Raw genomic sequence first — 8,803 nt, 5'->3', positions numbered from 1 at the left:
GCTTCTTTCTTCTTATAGTTTTAGTTTTCCAGTACAGGTCTTTTATCTACTTGGTAAAATGTATTTCTAGGTATTTTATTCTTTTTTTTAATGCAATTGTAAATGGGATTGTTTTTATAATTTTTCTGATAGTTTGTTATTGGAATATAAAAATGGAACTAATTTCTGAATATTAATTTTGTATCCTGCTACTTTACTGAACTCATTAACTACAAAAATTTTTGGTGGGATCTTTAGGGTTCTCTCTGTATAGTATGATGTCATCTGCAAATAATAAATTTTACTTCTTTCTTTCCAATTTGGATGCCTTTTATTTATTTTTGTCTGAATGCTGTGCCTAGGACTTCTAATACCAAATTAAATAAAAGTGGAAAGTGGACATCCATGATTGTTACTTTTTTCTTTAAAGTTTTATTTATTTACTAGAGGCCCAATGCACAAAATTCATGCACCAGGGGGGAAGCGTCCCCACAGCCCAGCCTGTACCCTCTCCAATCCAGGATCCCTTGGGGGATGTCCAATTGCCAGACATCCCTCCTGCAATCCTGAACTTCTGGCTCCTACTTGCTCACCTGCCTGCCTGCCTGGTCACTCCTAACTGCCCTCTCTGCTGGCCTGATCGCCCCTCACTGTTTCTGAATACTGGTCTGATTGCCCCTAATTGCCTCCCTTGCTGGCCTCGTCACTCCTAACTACCCCCACCCCCCCACTGGCCTGGTCACCCCTTACTGTTCCCACTGCTGGCCTGGTTGCCCCCAACTGTCTCCCCACTGGCCTAGTCACCCCCAATTGCACTGCCCCCCTGCAAGCCTGCTTGCCCTCAACTGCCCCTCCTGTTGGTCTGGTCACCCCAACTGTCCCCCCACTTGCCAGCCCCTCATGGTCCCCCCACCCCCACCCCTCTGGCTGGCTTGGTTGCCCCACCCAGCCTGCTGATCAGTCATTTGGTTGTCCCTCTTCAATTTTTTGCATACTTTAAGAAGGATTGATATTCTTTGAAATTTGGTAAAATTTACCTGTGAAACCATCTGGTCCAGTACTTTTGTTTGCTGGGAGTTTTTTATTACAAAAAAAAATCTGATTTGATTTTATTAATACTTCGTGGACTGTTTGGATTTTCTGTTCCTTCCTGATTCAGCCTGGGAAGATTGGATGTTTTCAGGAATTTGTCCATTTCTTCCAGGTTGTCCAATTTGTTGGCAATTGTTTATAGTTGGTTTTTTTTTTTTTTTTCCATTCTTTTTTATTTCTATGGTGCTGGTTGTGACTTCTCTTTCATTTCTGATTTTATCTATTTGAGTCATCTCTCTTTTTTTCCTTGATGAATCTGGCTAAAGGTTTATCAATTTGTTTATCTTTTCAAAGAAGCAGCTCTTGATTTTATTAATCTTTTCTATTTTTTTTTTTTATTAAAGACTATTTCATTTATTTCCATTCTGATCTTTATTAGTTTCTTCCTTCTACTCAATTTGGGCTTTGTTTGTTGTTCTTCTTTCATTCCTTTAGGCGTAAGTTCAGACAGGTTGACATTTTTCTTGTTTCTCAAGGAAGATTTGTATTACTATAAACCTCCCCCTTAGGACTGGTTTTGCTACGTCCGTCCAATACATTTTGGGTTGCTGTGATTTAATTTTTCTCAGGGTGTCTTTTTTTTTTTTTTTTTTTTTAAATCAAACTCTATTGTTCATATTATTACAAAGGTTCCTCATTTCTTCCCCCCTCCACCAGGTTCCCACCCCACCGCCCCCTCCCCATCCCCCATTGTCCTCATCCATAGGTGCACAGTTTATGTTCTGTCTCTTCCTCCCTCCCTTTCCCCGATAGTAAATCCCTTTTCAGATAGTAAATCAGTTACTTAGCATTTTCTCATATCAATAATACCTCCACATGCCCAATGATACACTTCACACAAAGGACATTTCCAAATAGGTCAACCAGTCTCATCCAGGCCCCACCCAAGGTACTCACAGATCAACACCCCAGCGCTATACTAACTCAACACATCCAGATCTAAGCCTTCATCACTTGATTCAGCAGACCCTCAAGTTCCCACAAAAGTTTCCAGCCATGTCTGAGAGGCAGCCGTGGGGCAGGGGCAGGCGAGGAGTGAGCTGTTTCGGGCCTGGCTGCTCCGGGCCTGGCCTCTGTTGCTCTCGTTCGTTCCACAACCAGCTGCTCCAGGTCTGGTCACCGCCGCTCCCGACCTAGTTGCTCTGGACATGGCTGCTGCTGCTCCGGGCCTGGCCTCACCTGACCCGGCTACTCTGGGCCCGGCTGCTCCGGGCCCGGCCGCTCCGGGCCTGGTCACTCCCAGCCTGGCAGCCACTGCTCCCGGCCTGGCCGCACCCAACCCGGCTGCTCCGGTCCTGGCCGCTCCCAGCCTGGCAGCCACTGCTCCGGGCCTGGCCGCTCCCAGCCTGGCAGCCACTGCTCCCGGCCTGGCCACACCCAACCCGGCTGCTCCGGTCCTGGCCGCTCCCAGCCTGGCAGCCACTGCTCCGGGCCTGGCCGCTCCCAGCCTGGCAGCCGCTGCTCCGGGCCTGGCCACACCCGACCTGGCTGCTCTGGGCCCAGCTGCTCCGGACCCAGCCGCTCCGAGCCTGGTCGCTCCAGGCCTGGATGCTCCGGGCTTGGCCACTGCTGTTCTGGGCCTGGCTGCTCCCAACCCGGCTGCTCTGGGCCCGGCTTCTCCAGGCCCGGCCAATCTGGGTCTGGGTGTTCCTGGACTGGCCTCCCTGGGCTTGGCCGCCTCCGCCTCAGGCCTGGCTGCCACTGCCCCAGGTCTGGCTGCTCCAGTGCTGGCTGTTGATGCTCTGGTTCTGGCTGCTGCTGCTCTGGGGCCCGGCCGTTGCTGCTCCGGGCCCGGCTGCCACTGCCTTGTGCCTGGCCACTCTAGGCCTGGCCGCCGCTGTTCCAACATTCTGTCCTTTTTTTTTTTTTTTTTTTTTTTTTTTAAAAAAAAAACGCATTTATGTTGCAACGTTGGCTGGTGAGTTGAGTTCTGACTTAGTCTTTGATTTTTCAAGATCTTCTTTGTATTCTTTCTTAAGTAATTTTACTATCTTTTGCTCTCACTTGATTTCTTCACATTGAGAACTTCTTTGGTTTCTTCCTCCATGTCCGGGGAGCACAGCAGGTTGGCCTGTGGCACCCCTTTGTTCTCCACGGGCTCCTGCGCTGCTCCAGCCTGTTGCCGGGGTCGGCGCCGCCCAGGAAGCAGCCCCCGGCCTTGGCTCCGTTGCCCACGCTCAGCAGTCAAAGGCTCAGGGGCACACCCCCCCCCCCCCCGGCCTCCCGGGGGCCCTGTCGCCCAGCTCCTTGCTGGTACCCGGCTGGCTGGTGTCCTGCAGGGGCTCCTGCTCCTCGTCGCGTTCCTCCAGTCTGGAGCTTTTTTTTCTCCTTCCCGCTAGGGGAGTCTAGCATCAGAGTCAACAGACTGTCCTCTGCGCGCGCAGTGTGCGTGACTCCGGGGGCTCCGTTTTTCGCAGCTCCCCCAGTACTCCACCTCACAGCCCCGTCTCCCTCTGCTTGAGCCTGGGTCCCCAGGGATTGGCCTAGAACTGGAGTTCAGGGCGGTCGGGAGTGGGGCTCAGCACCTCCGGAGATTGTGTTTCTTCCCGCCAGGGCAATACAGCATCAGAGTCAACATTCTGTTCTCTGCATGCATTGTGCGCAGTGTGCACGACTCTGGGGGCTCCGCTTTTCGCCGCTCCCCTGGGATTCCACCTCACAGCCACGTCTCCCCCTGCCTGAGCCTGGGTCCCCAGGGTCTGGCCTAGGACTGGGGTTCAGAGCAGTCGAAACTGGGGCCCAACACGGCCGGGGCTCCTGTTTCCTTCCCTCCAGGGCAATCCTGCATCAGAGTCAACGTTCCTTCCCTTGCAAGCAATGTGCGCGACTCCGGGGGCTCGGCCTTTCGCCGCTCTCCCAGGACTCCACCTCACAGCCCCGTCTCCCTCTGCTTGAGCTTGGGTCCCCAGGGATTGGCCTAGAACTGGGGTTCAGAGCAGTCCGGACTGAGGCTCAGCGCCACTGGAGGCTTTGTTTCTTCCGGCTAGGGTAATCCAGCATCAGAGTCAACATTCAGGCCTCTGCGCGCAATATGCGTGCGACTCCGGGGGCCCTGCTTTTCGCTGCTCTCCTGGGATTCCGCCTCACAGCCCTGTCTCCCCCTGCTGGAGTCTGGGTCCCCAGGGTCTGGCCCATAACTGGGGCTCAGCGCTGCCGGTTCGGGAGTTCAGCCCACGCTGGGGGTTTTATTTCCTTCCTGCTAGGGAACGCCAGGCAGCACCCAGCCCTCTCCTCCTCTCCGGCTGCGCCCTCTCCGCGCGCGTGTGCGTGCAGGTGCACAGCATGTCTCCGTACCTTAGGCTTTTCTTCAGCTCCTCTGATTTTCCTTCTGGTTTTCTTTTTCCTTCTTGTTGTAGAATTTTCAGTCAGTCGACTACCTGTAGCTCTGGGCGATGTCCACTCTACATTTTAGTTGTATTCCATTGAAATTGTTGTGTGCTGCTGCGGTTAGATGTCTACCCGAGCAGCCATCTTGGATCCTCCCCTTCAGGGTGCCTTTTGATTTTATCCTTGATCTCATTGTTATCCCATTCATTGTTTAGTACCATGTTATTAGCCTTCATGTGTTCATGTGTTTTTGTTTTCTTGTAATGGATTTCTAGCTTTATACCATTGTGATTAGAGAAGATGCTTGATATCAGTATTTTTAAAGCTATTAAGACTTGTTTTGTGGCCTACCATGTGATCTATTCTGGAAAGTGTTCCATGTGCATTTGAAAAGAATGTATATTCTGCTGTTTTGTGGTAAAATGTTCTAAAAATACTAATTAAACCCACCAGAGCTAATGTCTTTTTTAAGGCTGCTATATCCCCATTTGATTTTTTGCCTAGATGATCTATCCATTGATGTCAATGGGTGTCAAAGTCCCCTACTATGACTTTTATGTTGATTTCTCCTTTTATGTCTATCAATAATTGATTTATATATTTAAGTGCTCCTTCACTGGGTGGGTAAATTTTTACAAGCATTGTCATTTCTTTTTGGATTGATCATTTTATCATTATAAAATGTCTTTGTCTCTTGTTATAGCTTTTGTTGTAAAGTACATTTTACCTGATAGGATTGCTACCCCAGCATTTTATTTATTTATTTATTTTTTATTTTTTTTTGTCATTTCTGTTTGCTTGACACATCTTTTTTCATCTTTTACTTTCAATCTGTGTATCTTTTTTTTTTTTTTTTTTTAATATGTTATTGATTTTATACAGAGAGGAAGAGAGAGAGATAGAGTTAGAAACATCTATGAGAATCATTATCAGCTGCCTCTTGTACATCCCCTACTGGGGATGTGCCTGCAACCAAGGTACATGCCCTTGACCGGAATCGAACCCGGGACCCTTCAGTCCCCAAGCTGATTCTCTATCCACTGAGCCAAACCGGTTTCGGCTCAATCTGTGTATCTTGATCCGAAATGGTTCTCTTGTAGGCAGAATTTGTATTGGACTTGTGTTCTTATCTATTTAGCTACCCTAGTCTTTTGGGTGGAGCACTTAACTTATTTACATGTAAGGTAATTGGTAGGTATGTAGTTATGGCCATTTTATTATTCATATTTTTAAATTTTCTTCTTCTTTTTTTAATATATTTTATTGATTTTTTACAGAGAGGAAGAGAGAGGGATAGAGAGCTACAATAGAAACATCAACCAGCTGCCTCCTGCACACCCCCAATTGGGGATGTGCCCGCATCAATGTACATGCCCTTGACCAGAATCAAACCTGGGACCTTTCAGTCTGTAGACCGACACTATCCACTGAGCCAAACTGGTTTTGGCAATTTTCTTCTTCTTAATGAAGTCCATTTAACAAGTCTTATAATGCTGGATTTATGATGATGAATTCTGTAGGTATTTCTTGCCTGGGAAACTTTATTTCTCCTTCAATTCTACAGGACAGCCTTGCTGGGGAGTGCAATCTTGGTCATAGGGCCTTGCTTTTTATCACCTGAATGTGTCTTGCCAATTCCTTCTGGACTGCAAAGTTTCTGTTGATAAATGAGCTGACAGTTATGGCAGCTCCCTTGTAAGTAATTAACTGCTTTTCTCTTGCTACTTTTAAGAATCTCTCTTTGTCTTGAACCTTTGGCAATTAATAACCTTAATTGGTGTGTATTGGTACAGACCTCTTTGGCTTTACATTGTTTGGGACTCTGCATTTCTAGACTTATAAGTCTATTTTTTTTCTTTTCACCAGGTAGGGAAAGTTTTCAGCCATTGCTATTTCAAATAGGTTTTCAACCCTTTGTTTTCTTCTTTTCCTTCTTGTACTACCATAAATGTTCTTATGCTTGATGTTGTCCCAGAGGTCCCTTGAATTCTCATTTTCCTTTTTAGTGCTTTTGCTGTTCTGATTGGGTGTTTACCATTATATTGCCTTCCAGATTGCCAATTTGATTCTCTGCTTCATGTAATCTGTTATTGATTCCGTGTAATATATTCTTAATTTGTTATATTTTTCCATTTCTGACAGGTTCTTTTTCATGCTTTCTATCTCTATTGAAATTCTCTATTTTTTTCCCTCCTAATTTCATTGTACATCCTTATAACCAATGTTTTGAACTATGCATCTGGTAGAATACTTGTCTCCACTTTGGTTAGTTCTTTTTTTAGGTTTTTGTTTCTATTTTTTCATGTGGGACATGTTTATCTTCTCATTTTGGATTACTCCCTGTGTTTGCTTCTATATATTAGGTGGATTATTCATGCCTTTCAGTCTTGGCAGAGTGGCCTTATGTAGAAGTTGTTCTGTGGGGCCCAGTGGTACAGTCTTCATGGTCACCTGAGCCAGATGCTCCAGAGCAGTGGTTCTCAACATTCCTAATGCCTCGACCCTTTAATACAGTTCCTCATGTTGTGGGGACCCCCAACCATAAATTTATTTTTATTGCTACTTCATAACTGTAATTTTGTTACTGTTAATGAACTGTAATGTAAATATCTGTGTTTTCTGATGGTCTTAGGCTCTACAGCAGTTCTCAATATAGATATTTACATTATGATTCATAACAATAGCAAAATTACAGTTATGAAGTAGCAACAAAAATAATTTTATGGTTGGGGGTCACTACAACATGAGGAACTATATTAAAGGGTCGTGGCATTAGGAAGATTGAGAACCATTGTTTTAGGAGGTGGTACAAAGCATGCTAAGGCTGGCCACTGCTTGTTTGGGATTTGTGGATCTTTTGAGATATTTAGTAAAGTCTGCAGCACCACCTGAGGTAGGCCACATGTGTGGATACTTCACTGGAAGAAGTCTGGGCTAGGTGGGCGAGTTGGGTAGGGTGGGGTCTTAGGATCACCACAGTGGGCAGTTAACAGTGTGTTCAGCTTTGGTGCTTACCTGTGCCTGCCAGCTGCATAGGGGAGCACCAGAGAAACTGTGGTGTCTGCCAGCAGTCTGGTGAGCTGACCTAACCTCTGACCTCCAGCCCTCACCCTGAAGCTAGACAAGTTAGTTCCTGCCAGTATGTTCCTGGTGCTTTTCAAGATGCAGCCCCTGTGCTGGAGCTGAGTGCATGTGTTTGTGAGTGAGTCTGTGCTTGGCCCCTTTCAGGCCTGCAAGTGCCTAGGGCTCTCATAGCACATTGTCTTGCTTGGACACAATCCCAGCTGGTTTTTACAGCCAGATGTTATAGAGACTCTTCTTCCCAGAGCTGGTGCCCCTGGGGAGCCCAGCTTGAGGCTGGGACCCCTTGTTCCTTAGGTGGAACCTCTACCTGATTCTTAATCGTCATACTGAGGGTATGGGACCAGCCTAATTCTTGACTCCATCCATCCTATCAGTCTCTGTATGACTTCTTAATATTCTTAGTAACAGGAATTCTGTTTGGCTAGTGTTCTGGTGGTCCTCAATGATTGTTCTGTAATTTTGATGCAGTTGTGAGAATAGGTGAGTTCAGCGTTTACCTATTGGGGCAACTTAAGCAGGAGTCTCTGTTTCCTTTAAAAATTACACTGATTGTGAAAACTGGTTAGCTGCAGGTCTTTGCTTCTGGACAACTCAATGATCACTTACTTGTCTCTGTGTTTTGCTACATTCTCTACACTGGCCTGTGGGAAAGAGGAGGGGACTCTATTTGGGGTTTGTCACCAGCCCAGACAGAACATCCTCATTAAGGGCACTGAGCTCTGTCAGGTGGTTTCGAGTGGTTCTTTTATCTGCTCATTCAAATGAACAAACTGTTTGCTCAGAGACACAAAATTGTACCTCACTACCCATCCTCCAGTAAAGGTCATTAGTATAGTTTTCATTTCCAGATGGCTAAAGGAATATTGTGTATTTTAAAACCCTAATTCTAGCCCTAGCGGGTTTGGCTCAGTGGATGGAATATTGGCCTAAGGACTGAAGGGTGCCCGGTTTGATTCCAGTCAGGAGCATGTACCTCAGTTGTAGGCTCACTCCCTGGCCCCGGCCTCCCCCATTTCCTTTCACTCTCTCTAAAAATCAATGGAAAATGTCCTTGTTAATCATCAATTAACAAAAACTAAAACTAAAATAAACACACGCTAATTCTATTCTTCTAGTCCAGTGGTTGGCAAACTCATTAGTCAACAGAGCCAAATACCAACAATACAACAATTGAAATTTCTTTTGGGAGCTAAAATTTTTTTTTATTTTTTATTTTATTGATTTTCCACAGAGAGAAAGGGAGAGGGACAGAGAACTAGAAACGTCGATGAGAAACATCGATCAGCTGTCTCCTGCACACCTCCCACCAGGGATGTGCCCG

The sequence above is a fragment of the Pipistrellus hanaki genome, assembly GCF_964339955.1.
Source record: "Pipistrellus hanaki genome assembly, chromosome: 3".
Taxonomy (NCBI): Eukaryota; Metazoa; Chordata; class Mammalia; order Chiroptera; family Vespertilionidae; genus Pipistrellus; species Pipistrellus hanaki.
Note: the sequence above shows the minus strand (reverse complement) of the source record.